Below are 11,733 nucleotides of genomic sequence, written 5' to 3'. Positions count from 1 at the left end.
TTTAATGTCATCTATTTCATAATTGTACATATGTCCTTTGACTTGCGGTGACACTATCTTGTATATAGGTGATTAGAGTTTGATACTCCTTATCCCTAGATCTTTCATAAGTTAGGATCGCGGGATGTGTTGGCTCTAGTTAGTTGTATATGGAGATAGGGGTTTAACCAAGAGAGGATTTATCACTCCGGATGAACGGAGAAAAGATTCTATGCTATCTCAAATTGTTCTTGATGGATGATAAAACCTGCGCGGGTGTATATGACTTACTTAGAAAGTTGTTTCTAGTGGAAGTCATATCTATCAAGAATAAGAACTGAGATGAGGTCATATGATTAAGACAACAGTGTTTTACTTTACCGTGACACTAGTCGAGATCAGAATCTTAGATGAAGGGAATTTTGAGTGTACGGTAATTATGAACATTGGTTCATAAAGAATGCATCGAAACATTCATATCTATTTGGGGGTCGTGATATGTTGCTAGACGTCACTCACATTCTACGAGAATTAATAATTAATGAGATTTAATTATTTAATATAAGAAAGGTGTTTCTTATGACTCTCGTTGCCATATAGATGTGAACCTAGTTAGTCACACACAATAGGGTGTTGTCGAATGGTGGCAACACCTTTGCTTGGTGTGTGACACCTAGCATGTGAGGTGTTGCATTCTTAAGCAAAGCTCTACTCTATAAATAGAGGTTGCCTTTGCTCATTCTACACACACCACACTTAAGAGAGCATATTTGAAGGAGTTCAAGTAGTCATCAATCACAGAAAAGCTTGGAGAAAGTTTTTCATACATCCCAGCAAAGACGTAATTGAGGCGAGAGTTTGAGCTTAGGGCTGCTCGGCAAGAGAAACTCTTGCAGATTACTTCAAGGCGAGGATTCAATCGGATGCATACTCGTGTGGACGAGCTTGAGGTCGCCGTACTATCGGGACTACAAGAATCGTTGGAGAATCGACATAGGTATTTTTCTTACGGTTTTTAGATGCGTGCTTTAATTACTAGATGATACGACGATCCATTTGTTATTGATATGATCAATTTCTGGATCCGAATTGTTGGAATTCCAATTTTGAATTGAAATATACGATTCGGACCCTCACGTCCTGCTGCACCAACAGTTGTATCGGAGCCACCGTATCAACAAGTATTAAAGCTTTACGATTGAATGCATGTACTAATAATCATGGACTTAGGAATTATTAATTGGCATGTAATTTATAATTCCGAGGGCTTGGGTCTTGTTTGCAAAAACGAGAAAATGGTATTGTGACATTAATTATATTTGATTAAATTCTGTCTAGGAGATTGGTACTTAAGTGGTCCGCTCGTGACCCTCCAATCTATCCTGAGAATTTTTCTAATGTGATTATTTAACACAATACGTGACTCGCTTGTGCATTATGTTGTCGTCAACAAAACATGCGGAACAAATAATAGTTTGCTCATTCTTTTGTGGCTAAAGAATGAGACCTAGGAAGTCCATGATCATACATGTGTGATTGCATGATTCATTTTAGCTTTAATATGTATGAGATGCATGCTAAAATGTGTTGTGGACTTAGTGAGACCGGAATAACTTAAAACCCTAAGAAATATTCCTAAAAGTAAAAAGATTAAGTTTATATTGATTAATCATTAAATTGATTTATCAATGGCTCTCCATTGGAGCAATAAACTAAGATGCTTTGAGTTATCATCTTGTCGGCTATGGATACATAGGGGTGAGATGATATCGTCAAGAGATGTTGTCGAGTTTATTGTTAAGCATGCGATGTTGCGGGTGTAGTCAATATAATATACGGCGAGAAAGGCGATTAGGCGTACTTGAGTCGTATATTATTCAAATCGATACATCTTAGTTGATTCAATGGGTTAAACTTAACTAATGTGGAAACCCAAGAATAGCATTAAGTACTTGAGGGTGAAAGCATTAGGAGCCGGAAATGATTGAACCTCATATGAGATATGATGAACAAGTAGTTGTTCACTTATATATCATTTTGATCCCAAGAATAGAATTAAGTACTTGAGGGAAAGATAAATGAGTATAAGAATTCAATCACCCGCTTGAATCTTTTTCCAACAAAGATTCACGTTTCCTATTTTGGAAGTGTAGGATTCGAAAAAGATAGTGGGAGGCCATTTTGATAAAGACCAAATCATTATGGTTTAAATATACAAGACAATAATACTAATTAGAGATCTTTGCTTTCTATAGGTTGATAAGATAAGATGAAATCGAATCCGTTAAGTAGCATTCTCGACAATAATCGCTTAGTGGGTCCTAACTTTGTTGATTGGTTAAGAAATATCAAAATAGTTCTTGCAAGTGAACACATAGCATATGTTCTTGAGATAAATGTTCTGGGACCATTGCCGATTGAGGCACCTCCCAGGGAACATGAGGCATTGCGCAAGTGGAAGTTAGATGACGAACAAGCCAAGTGCTATATGTTGGCATCTATGAATAACGAGTTGCAAAAGCAACACGAGAAATATCCGGGAGCTCACGAAATATTGTTTCACTTACAAGAGTTGTATGGTGAATCAAGTCATTTTGCTAGATATAAGATATCTAAGCAATTATTTCGGGCAAAGAACTCCGAGGGAAAGGGTGTTGGAAAACATGTGAACATGATGATTTGATGTATTGAACGGCTAGAGGGTCTAGACTTCATCATGGACTTCAATCTCCAAACGGATATGATCCTTCAATCCCTTCCGGAATCATATGGTAATTTCATCACGAATTACTATATGAATCGGATAGAATGCACACTTGCCGAGTTATCAAACATGTTGATAACTGCTGAAAAGAGTAATGTTAAGGGAAAGGAAGTTTCTCTTGTGGTTGCTTCTTCTAGTAAGACTAAGAAGAAGAAAACTAAGAAGAATGTTTTGAAGGCCCAAAAGGCCATTGCGAAAAAGAAGGGCACCTCGAAGAACAAAGGAAAATGTTTCTTTTGTTAAGGCGAGGGACATTGGAAACGAAATTGCCCTAAGTATTTGGAATCCAAGGGCAAGAACAAGAAGAATGAGAATCCCGGTGAGGGTATGTCAATTTCTTGTTATTTCAATTCCAATAACGATAGCTCGTACAAAGCTTGGGTATTAGATACCGGAGCTAGTTCTCACATTTGTTCATCCTTACAGGATCTAGCAAATGAGAGGAAATTGGACAAGGACGAAGTGATCTTGAAGCTTGGAAATAACACAAGCGTTGCGGCTAAAGCTATAGGATCATCTTCTATTTTATTGTATAAACATGTTTTGTATTTGAATAATGTTTTGTACTTACCAAACGCTTATAGAAATATCATGTCCATATCTTGTATGACAAGATTAGGGTATGATTTCCTATTTACAAAGGATGTTTGTAAAATTATCTATGATAATAAAATCGTTTGTTATGGTTATGTACAAAACGGTCTTTATTGTATAAATGAAGATGTTAGCAATACAAATAATGTTTTAGAAATAAATACCATAAGTGATCAAACCTCGAAACAATTATGGCACTTACGATTAGGACATATTGCGGAAGATAGACTTAACAAGTTGGATAAGATGGGAATCTTGGGCAATCTTGATTCAGCATCAATTTCAACTTGTGAGTCATGTCTTAAAGGCAAAATGATCCGATCACCCTTTGTGGGACAAAGTGGTAGAGCCAAAGATATTTTGGAAATCATACATAGTGATGTATGTGGTCCATTTAAAGAAATGGAACGAGGTTGTTATTTATACTTCATTACCTTCACCGATGATTTATCACGGTATGGGTATGTTGTTCTTATGAAGAACAAGAGTGAAGCTTTTGAAAAATTCAAAGATTTCAAAAATGAAGTAGAAAACCAAATTGGAAAAGGTATTAAAATCCTACGATCTGATCGAGGAGGTGAATACTTGAGAACGGAGTTTGGTACATTCTTAAAAGAATGCAGTATTATTTCCCAACTGACTCCTCCGGGAACACCACAGTTGAATGGTGTATCGGAACGGAGGAATCATACATCGTTAGACATGGTATGATCAATGATGAGCTATACTGATTTACCCATTTCATTATGGGGTCATGCACTTCTTAGCGTAAATTATATTCTAAATCAAGTACCAACTAAATCCGCTCCGAGATTACCTTATACGATATGGTATGGTAAGGAACCAAGTCTTAAGCATATTAAGATTTAGGGATGGTCGGCATATATCAAAAAGTTGATAACCGACAAGTTGGAATCAAGATCAATCATGGTAAGGTTTGTTGGTTATCCTAAAGACAGTTTAGGATATTATTTCTATATTCCGTCCAAGCAAACAATCGTTGTTAGTCGGGATGCCCATTTTCTTGAAAAAGAGTTTATTCAAGAAGTTGGAAAAGGAAGGAATATTGAATTAGATGAGGAGTCATCTAAAAAACAAGAAAATGATACAATGGAGATTGATCAAACCCATAGTGAACCAGAATTAGTAAAATCTACAGAAACACCTCGAAGATCACCGGAGAGATATGGTTTTCTTCATGATATTCAAGAGTTGTTTATTCATGGAGAAAATGATCAAATTGTTGATCCTTCTACTTATGAAGAAGCTATATGTGATATAGATTCTTCAAGATGGCTTGAATCTATGAAATCCGAAATGGATTCCATGTACAGTAACCAAGTTTGGGAGCTAGTCGATCCACCCAATGGTATTATACCAATAGGGAACAAATGGATCTTCAAGCGTAAAATTGGTGCTGATGGAAAAGTGGAGACTTTTAAAGCTAGGCTTTGTTGCGAAAGGGTTTCGCCAAAGGCAAGGAGTCGATTATGAAGAGACTTTCTCGCCTGTAGCCATGCTTAAGTCCATCCAGATTCTTCTTGCCATAGCTGCACATTTAGATTATGAGGTTTGGCAAATGGATGTCAAGACCTCATTCCTTAATGGATATATTGAGGAAGAAATCTATATGGAACAACCTAAGGGTTTTGAATCCGAAGAAGGTTCCAAGGTGTGTAAGCTTAAATGATCCATATATGGATTGAAGCAAGCTTCGAGAAGTTGGAATCGTCGTTTTGATGAAGCTATAAAGAGTTACGAGTTTATCAAAAACGAAGATGAACCATGTGTTTACAGGAAGGTTAGTGCGAGCGCAATCACGTTCCTAGTCTTGTACGTAGATGACATTTTACTAATAGGAAATGATGTCGGTATGTTAACCTCTGTAAAGCTTTGGTTATCCAAAACTTTCTCCATGAAAGACCTCGGAGAAGCAACTTATATTCTCTGTATTAGACTCTATAGAGATAGATCTAAGAGAATAATAGGTCTCTCCCAAAGGCTTTACTTAGAAAAGATATTGAAGAAGTTCAATATGGAAAATTCTAAGAGAGGACTGATTCCCGTTAGGCATGGAATTCACCTTTAAAAGGATATGTCTCCAAAGACATCTGAGGAAAGAGATGAAATGGCAAAGATACCATATGCTTCGGCAATTGGTAGTCTTATGTACGCTATGTTGTGTACCAGGCCGGATATTGCCTATGCGGTTAGTTTAACTAGCCGATATCAATCCAATCCAGGTTTGGAACACTGGATGACTGTTAAGAATATCTTTAAGTACTTGAGAAGGACTAAAGATATGATCTTAACATATGGAGGAGGTGATCTACAAATAGACGGCTTTACAGATTCTGATTTTCAATCAGATATAGACGATCGTAAGTCTATATCCGGATTCGTATTCACATGTAATGGAGGAGCAGTGAGTTGGAAGAGTTCCAAAAGAGAAACCACTGCAGATTCCACCACAGAAGCTGAGTATATTGCGGAATCAGATGCTGTAAAGGAAGCTGTTTGGATTAAGAAGTTCGTTTCTGAACTTGGTGTCGTTCCTACCATTGAGTCGGCGGTTCCTCTTTTCTGCGACAACAATAGTGCTATAGCCCAAGCAAAGGAACCCCGGTCTAACCAGAAATCCAAACACATAGAAAGGCGCTATCATATCATCCGAGAGATTGTTGGAAAGGGAGATGTGTCTCTCCAAAAGATAGCATCAGTCGATAACACGGCTGACCGACTGACAAAGCCCATGACCCAGAGTCAATTAGATTTACATCTTGAGAAGATGGGGCTTAGATATAGTAGCCAATGGCACTAGTGCAAGTGGGAGATTGTTAGTAGTATGTGCCCTAGGGCCATTTTGTATTTATACTTGTATAAACAAATCCCATTGGCAATGATATATATATGTTTTATTTGAACTAAGTGCCTCATCAACTAAGTGTTTATTTATTGCATATTGTCCTTATCACATTGTGATAGAATCTATTCTTAAGGTGTTGAGAATATGAGTGACAGATTCTATTATACAAGTGATCTAAATAACCGTTCACGATTGATGGGGTCCTACAAATAAGGGCATCGCATTATCCCGGAAAGATCGTCACCTCTGTTTATTCTTCTAATTAGTAAAGAGTTACTAATTATAGGAAGCAGTGAGTCTCATACTACTTGATGGGGATCAGAATAAACATATGGACACTCAAAGGGTTTGAGTGAGTCGAACAAGTGACGCTAGATGACTTATACATGGTATTTCATCAAAGTCAATTTAATGTCATCTATTTCATAATTGTACATATGTCCTTTGACTTGCGGTGACACTATCTTGTATATAGGTGATTAGAGTTTAATACTCCTTATCCCTAGATCTTTCATGAGCTAGGGTCGCGGGATGTGTTGGCTCTAGTTAGTTGTATATGGAGATAGGGGTTTAACCAAGAGAGGATTTATCACTCCGGATGAACGGAGAAAAGATTCAATGCTATCTCAAATTGTTCTTGATGGATGATAAAACCTGCGCGGGTGTATATGACTTCCTTAGAAAGTTGTTTCTAGTGGAAGTCATATTTATCAAGAATAAGAACTGAGATGAGGTCATATGATTAAGACAAACAGTGTTTGACTTAACCGTGACACTAGTCGAGATCAGAATCTTAGATGAAGGGAATTTTGAGTGTACGGTAATTATGAACATTGGTTCATAAAGAATGCATCCAAACATTCATATCTATTTGGGGGTCGTGATATGTTGTTAGACGTCACTCACGATCTACGAGAATTAATAATTAATGGGATTTAATTATTTAATATAAGAAAGGCGTTTCTTATGACTCTCGTTGCCATATAGATGTGAACCTAGTTAGTCACACACAATAGGGTGTGCAACCGATTGAGTTTACGAGAGACCGATTTCATATAGATACTAGCATATCTCAGAAATTAATCTAAGATGAAAAACAAGTATAAATTAGGGACTAATTTGTAAGAGTTATAAATTAGTAGGAACCTAATTGTCTTTTATCCAAGTTAATGTGATGATGTCATGTGATGATGTCACGATGATGTCATGTGATGATGTCACGATGATGTCATGTGATGATGTCACGATGATGTCATATGATGATGTCATGTGATGATGTCATGTATGTCTCTGTGTGTGACACCTAGCATCCGACGTGTTAGAAGGTGGCAACACCTATATATGCTTGATTTGTGACACCTAGCATGTGATGTGTCAGATGGTGGCAACACCTATGCTTGGTGTGTGACACCTAGCATGTGAGGTGTCGAATGGTGGCAACACCTTTGCTTGGTGTGTAACACCTAGCATGTGAGGTGTTGCATTCTTAAGCAAAGCTCTACCCTATAAATAGAGGTTGCCTTTGCTCATTCTACACACACCACACTTAAGAGAGCATATTTGATGGAGTTCAAGTAGTCATCAATCACAGAAAAGCTTGGAAAAAGTTATTAATACATCCCAGCAAAGACGTAATCGAGGCGAGAGTTTGAGCTTAGGGTTGCTCGGCAAGAGAAACTCTTGCAGATTACTTCAAGGCGAGAATTCAATCGGACGCATACTCGTGTGGACGAGCTTGAGGTCGCCGTACTATCGGGACTACAAGAATCGTTGGAGAATCGACATAGGTATTCTTATTATGGTTTCTAGATGCGTGCTTTAATTACTAGATGATACAACGATCCATTTGTTATTGATATGATTAATTTCTGGATCCGAATTGTTGGAATTCCAATTTTGAATTGAAATACAATTCGGACCCTCACGTCCCGCTGCACCAACATCAGTACCTTACGATCATGCTAACAAAAAGTTGTTGTTCTATACCTTCTAATACTGCTCTTACTACTGTAAATCAAAATGATTATCTTTATGAGTTTACTTATCTTCCAGAAAATAAAAAAATATTTGATACAAAGGCCCCTCTTCTCAATCCTTATGATGCGTTTTCTAAAACCACTACCCCTTTTATCCATAATATCAAGTCCTTGATAAAAAAAAGCCTTTGCAATTCATGCTTCTCAAGCTGAATAATTTATTACTCTTGAGATTCCACCTGAATTTTTAAGAGTTTGGTTAGCTCAGGTTACTCATATTAACTTTGGAGCTATCCGACTTGGTCTCAGTTACCATGGTCGTGCCGGTCTACCAGTTTTTACAAGAATTGCTCTTGTAGATTCTCGGTATCTACAGTATCAACATGCAGTGATTGGTACAGTTGAAACTTCCTTAAATGCAGGCTCTGTTTTTCACCTTTTTCCCAAATTACAACCTTTCCCTCTCTGATATGATGGCTCTTACGGCTTTAAAGGTGCAAATACAAATTACTAGAGCTCAACAAGTTGCTGATTCAATTGCAGCTACTCTTCACTATCAAATGGTGTATCCTTTGCAAAACCATGCTTTAAACCTCACTTTCCCACAAACCATAATGATGCCCTTTTGATAAAAATAGATTCCCAAAACATCCCTTCTTGTGTCCATATACCCAAACAATGTTAGTAGTGTGTGCCCTAGGGCCATTTGATCGTGTATATTTGTAGAATTAATCCCAATGGTAAAGATATATATGTTTTATTTGAACTAAGTGTTTCATCAACTAACTGTTCATTTATTACGTATTGTCCTTATCACATTGTGATAGAATCTATTCTTAAGGTGTTAAGAATATGAGTGACAGATTCTATTATACAAGTGATCTAAATAACCGTTCACGATCGATGGGGTCCACGAATAAGGGCATCGCATTATCCCGGAAAGATCGTCACCTCTCTTTATTCTCCTGATTAGTAAATAGTTACTAATTATAGGAAGTAGTGAGTCTCATACTACTTGATGGGGATCATAATAAACATGTGGACACTCAAGGTGTTGAGTGAGTCGAACAAGTGACGCTAGATGACTTATACATGGTAATTCATTAAAGTCAATTTAATGTCATCTAGTTCATAATTGTACATATGTCCTTTGACTTGCGGTGACACTATCTTGTATATAGGTGATTAGAGTTTGATACTCCTTAACTCTAGATCTTTCATGAGCTAGAGCCGCGGGATGTGTTGGCTCTAGTTAGTTGTATATGGAGATAGGGGTTTAACCTAGAAAGGATTCATCACTCTGGATGAACGGAGACAAGATTCTATGCTATCTCAAATTGTTCTTGATGGATGATAAAACCTGCGCAGGTGTATATGACTTACATAGAAAGTTGTTTCTAGTGGAAGTCATATTTATCAAGAATTAGAACTGGGAGATGAGGTCATATAATCAAGACATACAGTGTTTGACTTAACCGTGACACTAGTCGAGATTGGAATCTTAGATGAAGAGAATTTTGAGTGTACGGTAATTATGAACATTGGTTCAAAAAGAATCCATCGAAACATTCATCTCTATTTGGGGGTCGTGATATGTTGCTAGACGTCACTCTCGATCTACGAGAATTAATAATTAAATGGGATTTAATTATTTAATATAAGAAAGGCGTTTCTTATGTCTCTCGTTGCCATATAGATGTGAACCTAGTTAGTCACACACAATAGAGTGTGCAACCGATTGAGTTTACGAAAGATCGATTTCATATAGATACTAGCATATCTCGGAAATTAATCTAAGATGAAAAACAAGTACAAATTAAGGACTAATTTGTACGAGTTATAAATTAGTAGGAACCTAATTGTATTATGTCCATATTAATTAGGGACTAATTTATAAGAGTTATAAATTAGTAGGAACCTAATTATATTTTAACCAAGTTTTATGATTAAAAGGTTTAAGTAATTAATTAGTGTAATTAATGATACTTAAATGACTAATCATTAGCTAATGGAATGATGATGTCATGGTGATGATGTAATGAGATAAGCCTATGCCATATATGTGATGTCATATGATGACATCACCTATATGATGTCACCACCTATATGATGTCACCTATGTGATGTCACCACATGAAAGGTGTCATATGGTGGCAACACCTTTGCTTGGTGTGTGACACCTAGCATGCAAGGTGTTGCATTCTTAAGGCATGCTCTAGCCTATAAATAGAGAATGTCCTTGCTCATTTCACAATAACACACAACACACATCTCACTACAAAGTTGTAGAGAGAGAAAGCACTTGAAGGAGTTCAAGTATTCATCAATCACGGGAAAAACTTGGCGACGTTTTTCATATATCCGAGCAAGGTAGTGATCGCGGCGAGAGTTTGAGCTTAGGGCTGCTCGGCAAGAAGAACTCTTACGGATTACTTCAAGGCGAGGATTCAATCGGACGCATACTCGTGTGGACGAGCTTGAGGTCGCCGTACTTTCGGGACTACAAGAATCGTTGGAGAATCGACATAGGTATTCTTCTTATGATTCCTAGATGCATGCTTTAATTACTAAATGATACGACGATCCATTTGTTGTTGATATGATCAACTTTAGGATCCGAATTGTTAGAATTTCGATTTTGAATTGAAATATACGATCCGGACCCGCGCCTCCCGCTGCGCCAACAAACAAATCACAATAAATTAACTCCTACACCTTTTCCCCAAAAAGTGGATTACCAACTATGAAATAATGCATGAATCTACTCAACTTGTTCAATCCTGTACTCCAGTATTCACAAAAAAAACTCGATGGCACTGTTGAGACGTCCTTTGTAAAACATACTGATGTCACTCCTCAGGTATTTTCTACACAGTTCATGCTTGAACCATTTCCACAAGAAAAAGGAGTTCCTATTGTCTCGCATCTCAAGTCTCTTTATTGCGTCGTTTCGATTACCATGTTTATGTCGAGTCATAAGACTCTCTAACGCGTCGTTCCGATTACCATAAGCATGGTTAGGTTATAGTACGCAAAGTGTGCGTGAAAAGTAGCAATATATAAGTATGTCACGTCACAAGTCTCTTTAACGCGTCGTTCCGATTACCAAAGCATGGTTAGGTAATATTACGCAATTTGAGCGTTATAAGTGACGCTATATTAATTTCGCGTCTCAAGTGTCTTTAACGCGTCGTTTCGATTACCATGCTTATGTCGCGTCACAAGTCTCTCTAGCGCGTCGTTCCGATTACCTAAGCATGGTTAGGTTATAGTACGCAAAGTGTGCGTGAAAAGGATTAATAGATTAGTATGTCGCATCTCAAGTCTCTTTAGCGCATCGTTCCTAGTACCTAAGCATGGTTAGGTTATATTACGCAAAGTTTGTGTGAAAAGTGACGCTAGATTAGTATGTCCAGTCTCAAGTCTCTTTAACACGTCTTTCCGATTATCTAAGCATGGTTAGGTTATATTACGCAAAGTGTGCATAAAAAGTGTGGCTAGATTAGAATGTTACATCTCTAGACTCTTTAACGCGTCGTTTCGATTACCATGCT

This window comes from Mercurialis annua, linkage group LG3, assembly GCF_937616625.2.
Source record: "Mercurialis annua linkage group LG3, ddMerAnnu1.2, whole genome shotgun sequence".
Classification (NCBI taxonomy): Eukaryota; Viridiplantae; Streptophyta; class Magnoliopsida; order Malpighiales; family Euphorbiaceae; genus Mercurialis; species Mercurialis annua.
Note: the sequence above shows the minus strand (reverse complement) of the source record.